The sequence below is a fragment of the Panthera tigris genome, chromosome D1 (assembly GCF_018350195.1).
Source record: "Panthera tigris isolate Pti1 chromosome D1, P.tigris_Pti1_mat1.1, whole genome shotgun sequence".
Lineage (NCBI taxonomy): Eukaryota > Metazoa > Chordata > Mammalia > Carnivora > Felidae > Panthera > Panthera tigris.
Window position 1 is genome coordinate 70,205,754 of NC_056669.1, and position 7,338 is coordinate 70,213,091.

At 41.5% G+C, this 7,338-nt stretch overlaps 1 long non-coding RNA gene across 1 annotated transcript; it reads left to right on the forward strand.

The window, feature by feature from the left end:
• Positions 1–5,041: 5,041 nt before the first annotated feature.
• LOC122231334 lies at positions 5,042–6,993 on the forward strand. The gene is made up of 3 exons (XR_006208522.1): positions 5,042–5,120; positions 6,109–6,152; positions 6,816–6,993. It is a non-coding gene; the product is annotated as an uncharacterized LOC122231334 (long non-coding RNA).
• The last annotated feature ends 345 nt before the right edge of the window (positions 6,994–7,338 follow it).

Below are 7,338 nucleotides of genomic sequence, written 5' to 3' on the forward strand. Positions count from 1 at the left end.
CAAATCTGTTTATGTTCCCTGCTGACCACTTGAGGAAATGAGGAATTGTCCAGTGTGAGAAGGGGTGCAGAGCAGAGATGGATTTGTGTCACATTCACATGTTCCGTGTCTCTTGTGGACAATGTTTGAGTAATGCATAGCCTTTGTGAACACTGGGGGGTGTCCCTTCCCCCTTTTTCCCTGGGAATGAGCCAAGTTAATTGACCTGTGCTAGCACCAAATCCATGTCCTTAAACCCTCTGAGGGCACAGTCAGTACAGACGTTTGCTTTCAGCAGCTCTCATTTCTAATAATTAGAGCTACCTCGGCCACTTTGGGAAATATTATTTCTATGATATAAAAGACTGAAATGACTAATTATTTGGAGATTGATTGCAGGTTTTCAGGCAATGGATTAAAGGTTGGTCTAAACAATGTCTTAAAAATACAGTGTACTTTGAAAATTGCTCATGTAATATGTGTCCACTATACAAAAATAAGAAAATGCCCATAAGTTAAAAAGAAAGAAAGAAAGAAAGAAAGAAAAGAAAAGAAAAGAAAGAAAGAAAGAAAGAAAGAAAGAAAGAAAAAAAGAAGGAAAGAATGCTCACAATCTTACTACTAAGAGATGACTACTGTTATTTTGGTGTCTTTTCTTCCAAATAGTTCCCTGTGTCTGATGTACATGATTACACAAATAAATATGCATACTCGTGGGACTTTCAGTCTCCATAATCATGCAAACCATTTCCTACAATCAATCCCGTCTTACATACCTGTATCTATCTATCTATATCAGTATTCACATCTGTATCTACAACCCTGTTCTTGTTTCTCTGGAGAGCCCTAACTAATACACTCAGTTTCTCCATTGGTAACATCTTGCAAAACTATAATACAGTATCACAAACAGGGTATTGATATTGATACGAACATTCCATCACCACAAGAATCCCCATGCTGCCCTTTTATTTATTTATTTTTTTAATGTTTCATTATTAATTTTTGAAACAGAGAGAGAGAGAGAGAGAGAGAGAGAGAGAAAGAGCGTGAGTGGAGGAGGGGCAGAGAGAGAGGGAGACACAAAATCCCAAGCAGGCTCCAGGCTCTGAGCTATCAGCACAGAGCCCGATGTGGGGCTTGAACCCAGGAACCTCGAGGTCATGACCTGAGCCAAAGTTGGAAGCTTAACCAGCTGAGCCACCCAGGCACCCCTCCCATGCTGCCCTTTTATAAGGCAACTCTGTCCCATTCTCCTCACCTCTACTGAGTCTGTTATCCCTGGCAGCCATCAATTTGTTCTTCATTTCTGTAATTTTGTTATAGAATTTCAAGAATGCTCTATAAATAGAATCACACAATATGTACTTTTCTTGGTTTTTTTTTTCCCACATAACATAATTCTTTTTTTAACTTCTCAAAATTCATAATTTTTTCACTTTGTGTAATTTCACATAGTATGCAAAATGTAGCATGTATCAATAATGTGTTTTGGTTTTTTGTTTTTTTATTATTGCTGAGTATTCCATGGGGTGGATATACCCGATTTGTTTAGCCATTCACCCACTAAAGTACATCTGGGTTGTTTCCAGCTTTTGGCTATTATAAATAAAGCTGCTATAAACATTCATGTAAAGATTTTTGTGTGAACGGAAGTCTCCGTTTATCTGGGATAAACACCCAGGAGTGCAATTGCTGGGTTGTATGGGGTTGTATGTTTAGTGTTCTTTTTAATTTTTTAATTTAAATTTTTTTTAATGTTCACTTCTTTTTGAGAGAGAGAGAGAGAGAGAGAGAGAGAGAGCGGGGGAGGGGCAGAGTGAGAGGGAGACACAGAATCTGAAGCAGGCTCCAGGCTCTGAGCTGTCAGCACAGAGCCCGACATGGAGCTCAAACTCACAAACTGCCAGATCATGACCTGAGCTGAAGTCAGATGTTTAACCGACTGAGCCACCCAGGTGCCCCATGGATGTTTAGTGTTTTTTTAAAACTACCAAACTTTTCCAGAGTGGCTGTACCATTTTACAGTCCCACCCGCAGTGGGACCAGCAAGCGATCTGGTTTCTCTGCATCTTCAACAGCATTTGGTGTTACTTTTTATTTTAGCCATCCTAATAGGTATGAATTTCTGTAATAGTTATAGTGCTACTCAAATGACCTATTCCACATTGGGCGAGTTTGGTTGGTTTGTGTTTTTCAAGGAATCAGTCCATTTAACCTAAGTTGTCAAATTTATGTATGTAGAGTTGTTCCTAGTATTGTTTTTTAAAAAAACTGATTTCTCTTGCCATTTGCAACAGTATGGATGGAGCTAGAGGGTATTAAGCATAGTAAGTCAGTCAGAGAAAGACCAATACCATGTAATTTCACTCATATGTGGAATTTAAGAAACAAAACAAATGAGCAAAGGGAAAAAGAAAGAGAAAGATTAACTAGGAAACAGTTCCTTAACTGTAGAAACAAACTGATGGTTACAGAGGGGAGGTAGGTGGGGGGATGGGTGAAATAGGTGATGGGGATTAAGGAGGGCACTTGTGATGAGCACCAGGTGTTATATGGAAGTGTTGAATCACTATGTTGTACACCTGAAGCTAATATTATACTGTATGTTAACTAACTGGAATTTAAATAGAAACTTAAAAAAAATCATTGATTTCTGCTATTTATTATTTCTTTTGCTTTGGATTCATTTTGTTCTTTTTCGAGTTTCTTCAACGGAAGCTTAGATGATTGATCTGAGATTTTTCCTCTTTTCTAATACGTGCACTTAGTGTTATAAATTACCCTGAAAGAGATCTTCTATATTGCATGGAGAAACCTTAGTGTAACTGCCACGTATATAGCTCCCTACCGAGGAATTCAATTTAATTCAGCAAATATTTATGGAGTGCTTGGGCCAGGCACTATTCTAAATCCTCAGTATACATCAGGGAACAAAGCAGACAAAGATCTCTATCTTTGTGGAACTTACATTCTAGCTGGGGGAGACATGCAATAAATAGCATGCATAATTTAGATAGTATGTTAGAAAGCGGTAAGTAGAGGAACAAAAAGTACTGTAGGAGAAGAGGAATGGATATGGGGAACTATCGTGTTTAATACTATAGTACTTACAGTACTGCATTTGATACTACAGGTGTAGTATTGAATAGGTTGGTCAGGCAGACCTTGTGGAGGAGTAAAGATCTAAAGGAGTTGGTCAAGCCAGTATCTGGGGGGTATGCTTCAGACAGGTGGGGCGGCGAGAGCAAAGGCCCTGTGATGGGAGCATGCCTGGATGATCTGAGGAAAAGCAAGGCAGACAGTGTGGCTGGAGCAGAGTAAGCAAGACAGAAAGTGGTAAAAATGAAGTCAGATTATAATGGGGGCCAGGTCTTTAGGTCTTGCTCTGAGTGAAATTCACATTGCAATATGTGAAGCAAAGGAATGACATGACCTGGTTTAGGTGTTCAAGGAATCACTCTGGGTGCTATGTGAGGAATAGAGTACAGAATAGAGAAGCAGGTGACCTCATGGCAGGTGAGAGGCAGTGTGGCTTGGAACAGGTAGCAGCAGCAGGCATGGTGAGAAGTGATTACATTCTAAATACATTTCCAGAGTAGAGTTAATAGGTGTTCTTCATAGATTGGACTCGGGGTGTTCAAAAAACATAGACAGCTGTTGCAGCAATTTCTTGCTTGACATGTCTCCAAAGGCAAGGGAAATAAAAGCAAAAATGAACTATTGGGACCTCATCAAGACAAAAAACTTCTGCACTACAAAGGAAACAATCAACAAAACTAAAAGGCAACTGACAGAATGGGAAATATATTTGCAAAGAATATATCAGATAAAGGGCATATCAGATAAAGGGTTGGCATCCAAAATCTATAAAGAACTTACCAAACTCAACACCCAAAAACAAATAATCCAGTGAAGAAATGGGCAGAAGACATGAATAGACACTTTTCCAAAGAAGACATCAGATGGCTAACAGGCACATGAAAAGATGCTCAACATCACTCATCATCAGGGAAATACAAATCAAAACCACACTGAGATAACACCTCGCACCAGTCAGGGTGGCTAAAATTAACAACTCAGGAAACAACAGATGCTGGCGAGGATGTGGAGAAATGGGAACCCTATTGTACTGTTGGTGGGAATGCAAACTGGTGCAGCCGCTCTGGAAAACAGTGTGGCGGTTCCTCAAAAAATTAAAAATAGAACTACCCTACGACCCAGTGATAGCACTACTAGGAATTTATCCAAAGGATACAGGAGTGCTGATTAATAGGGGCACATGCACCCCAATGTTTATAGCAGTGCTTTCAACAATAGCCAAACTATGGAAAGAGCCTAAATATCCATCAACTGATGAATGGATAAAGATGTGGTTTATGTATACAATGGAATACTACTTGGCAATGAGAAAGAAGGAGATCATGCCATTTGCAGCAATGTGGATGGAACCAGAAGCTATTATGCTAAGTGAAGTAAGTCAGTCAGAGAAAGACAGATATTATATGTTTTCACTCATATGTGGAACTTAAGAAACTTAACAGAAGACCATGGGGAAAGGGAGGAGAAAAAAAGTTACAGAGAGGGAGGGAAGCAAACAACAAGAGGCTCTTAAATACAGAGAACAAACTAGGGTTGATGGGGGTGGCAGGGGAGAGAGGAAATGGGTGATGGGCATTGAGGAGAGCGCTTGTTGGGATGAGCACTGGGTATTGTATGTAAGCAATGAATCATGGGAATCTACCCCCAAAACCAAGAGCACACTGTATATCCTGTATGTTAGCCAACTTGATAATAAAATAAAAAGAAAAACAAAAAACCACAGGCATCTGGATAACCACCTTGATATTGATCCATAAACATAGGTGACCACATTCCATACCACATGCACCCCTCCCACCTGTACAACCCTGCTTGCGGCTTATTGGACAATGGGAGGCACTTACCTAGGAGCAGCTGATCAATAGGCTGGACATGAGCCTACAGAGTATCCTGGCATGGAAGTTTCGCTCAAGAAGGTGGCAATTAACTGTGCCAATGATTTTCTCTTTCAGGAATCAGAACTGGAGAAATAAGAAAAGATGATCAGTGAAAGCAGAAGCTGAAAGACACAGAGAGAAGGCAGTATTCAGACTTCATGAGTAAGCAGAAGCAATGAATAAACAAGAGCTCTGAGCAAACAAAAGCCTCACGGGGTAGCAAAAAAAGATATACAAAGTGACGAAGGAAGTGATAGACCATAACTAAGAGTATCAAATTCTCAGGAGAAAGTCAATGGCCTGGGTCACGGGCCAACCCTGAAGCCAGAGGTACAGTCACCTCCTGTGTTACCGGAGGTGGGGGAATAGTACTAGACAGGCAAAGACTACAGGTGTGCCCCAGCCATGTAAAGTCAGGCTGGAATCAGCTCTGTAAGAGCCAGCACTACATTTGAGCCAAAATTCTGAGGGTACAAGGAAGCCAGAGAGAGGAGCGGAAAGCTGTCTACCAAGAGAAGCAGAAAGTGTAGCAGGTGCTCAGAGAGAAGCAGGGATGGCAGATGGTACGGCCACAAGACACACCACTGCATCTCACCTACCTGTTTCAGTCCCATCCTGGGGTGTCCTGGCTGTGCTGACCGCTGCACGTTAGAGCTCCCAGAGCGTGTCCTTTGTAAAAGTTTGAAATACCTCCTTCCTACTTGCATTAGTGGGAGTCGTTTTTGGTTAATGCTCCAGGGATAAAAATGGTACGTTTGGCTGGAAATTTCTTGGTGCCTACTTATCCCTCTGGATTGAGCATGGCAGACAAGGTATAAAAGGTGAAGACGCAAATATATGGGATAAAGAACTAGCTGGAGGGGTGCTTGGGTGGCTCAGTCGGTTAAGCGTCTGACTCTTGATGTCAGCTCAGGTCATGATCTCACAGTTTGTGAGTTCGAGTCCCACATCAGGCTCTGTGCTGACAGTGTGGAGCCTGCTTGAGAGTCTGTCTCTCTCCCTCTTCCTCTGCCCCTTCCCTTCTCTCTCTCTCTCCCTCTCTCTCTCTCTCTCTCTCTCAAAAAAAATAAACAAATGAAAAGTTGAAAAAAAAAAAACTAGCTGGAACCATGTGAAGCATTTTACATACCTTCTCTCATTTAATCTGTAGGGTCAGGGAGGTAGCATTATGGCTCACAGGGAGGCTCAAAGAGGGTAAGTACGGTCCATCTTCATTATTCACTTAATCTGTATTTGCAAATTTGCCTACTCACTAAAATTTATTTGTAAGCCTAAATCAATACCCCCAGTGCTTTCGCAGTATTTACAGACCTGTGCAGCGTGGTGAAAAAATTGAGTTGTTCAGCGTGCATGTTCCCAGCTAACCTAAAAAAAGCAACACTCTGAAACCTTTCTGTTTCAGCTCTCACACTGTAAACAAGTTTCCGTTTTGCAGTGTATTTAGTGCTAAATTTTTCACATTTTGTGCTGTTTGTTGATGACTTCACTGTTTAAAATGGCCTCAGTTGTAATGTTGAAGTGCTGTCTGGCGTTCCTAAGCCCACGAAGGCCGTGACGTGCCTTACGCTGAAAATATGTGTCAGATAAGCTTTGTTTAGGCAAGAGTTATAGTGCTGTTGGCTGTGAGGTGAGTCAATAATATACATTAAATGTTCTGTCTTTAAACAGAAACTTACATAGCACGAAAGCTATACATTGATTGGCTGATGAAAATGTCATGACTGGAGGCCCGCAGGAATCTACCCCCGTATTTCCCCTAGGAGTAATAATAGTTCAGTATTTGCTAATTCAGTGTTTGTAGAGACTTCACAGAGCGTAACTACTATGAAAAACAAGAATCCACTGTCACACGTGCAGGATCGGAACAGTGGCTGCCTAGCTCCAAAGCCTCCCCTCTCTGATTCTGGACACCTTGTGCTCATTCCATTCCACCATGCCATGCTTCAGAAGAGAAAGAAAGACTTCTCTGCACAGCTTCCAGTACTCCTTCCACTGCACAATGCCGCCTTCTCTAGAACTTGTTGCCTAGTTGGGAAATGAGCAGGTAGGAAACGACTGTGGAAAACGTAGTAGAATCTATGTTAGGGCTGGGAGAGTAATGTGTAGTAGTTAGTCACCACTTATCTCTTAAGTATATGTGGCAGGCTTTGCTCATCTACCACAGCCCTTTTCCTGCTTCAGCCCTGATGGGGTTTCACAGTCCTCAAGATAGGATTCCAGGCAACCACTACCAGTTGATCAGAGTTGGCATCCAACGTGAAACTTTTATGTTCCCTGCGTGACAACCTGCACCCTTGAAGATTAAGCATGCACTTGGAGGGTCTGAGTTGCCAGACTTAAGGAACTTTAGAGGTAAAACAAATGTGTCAGTCTGTTTCAA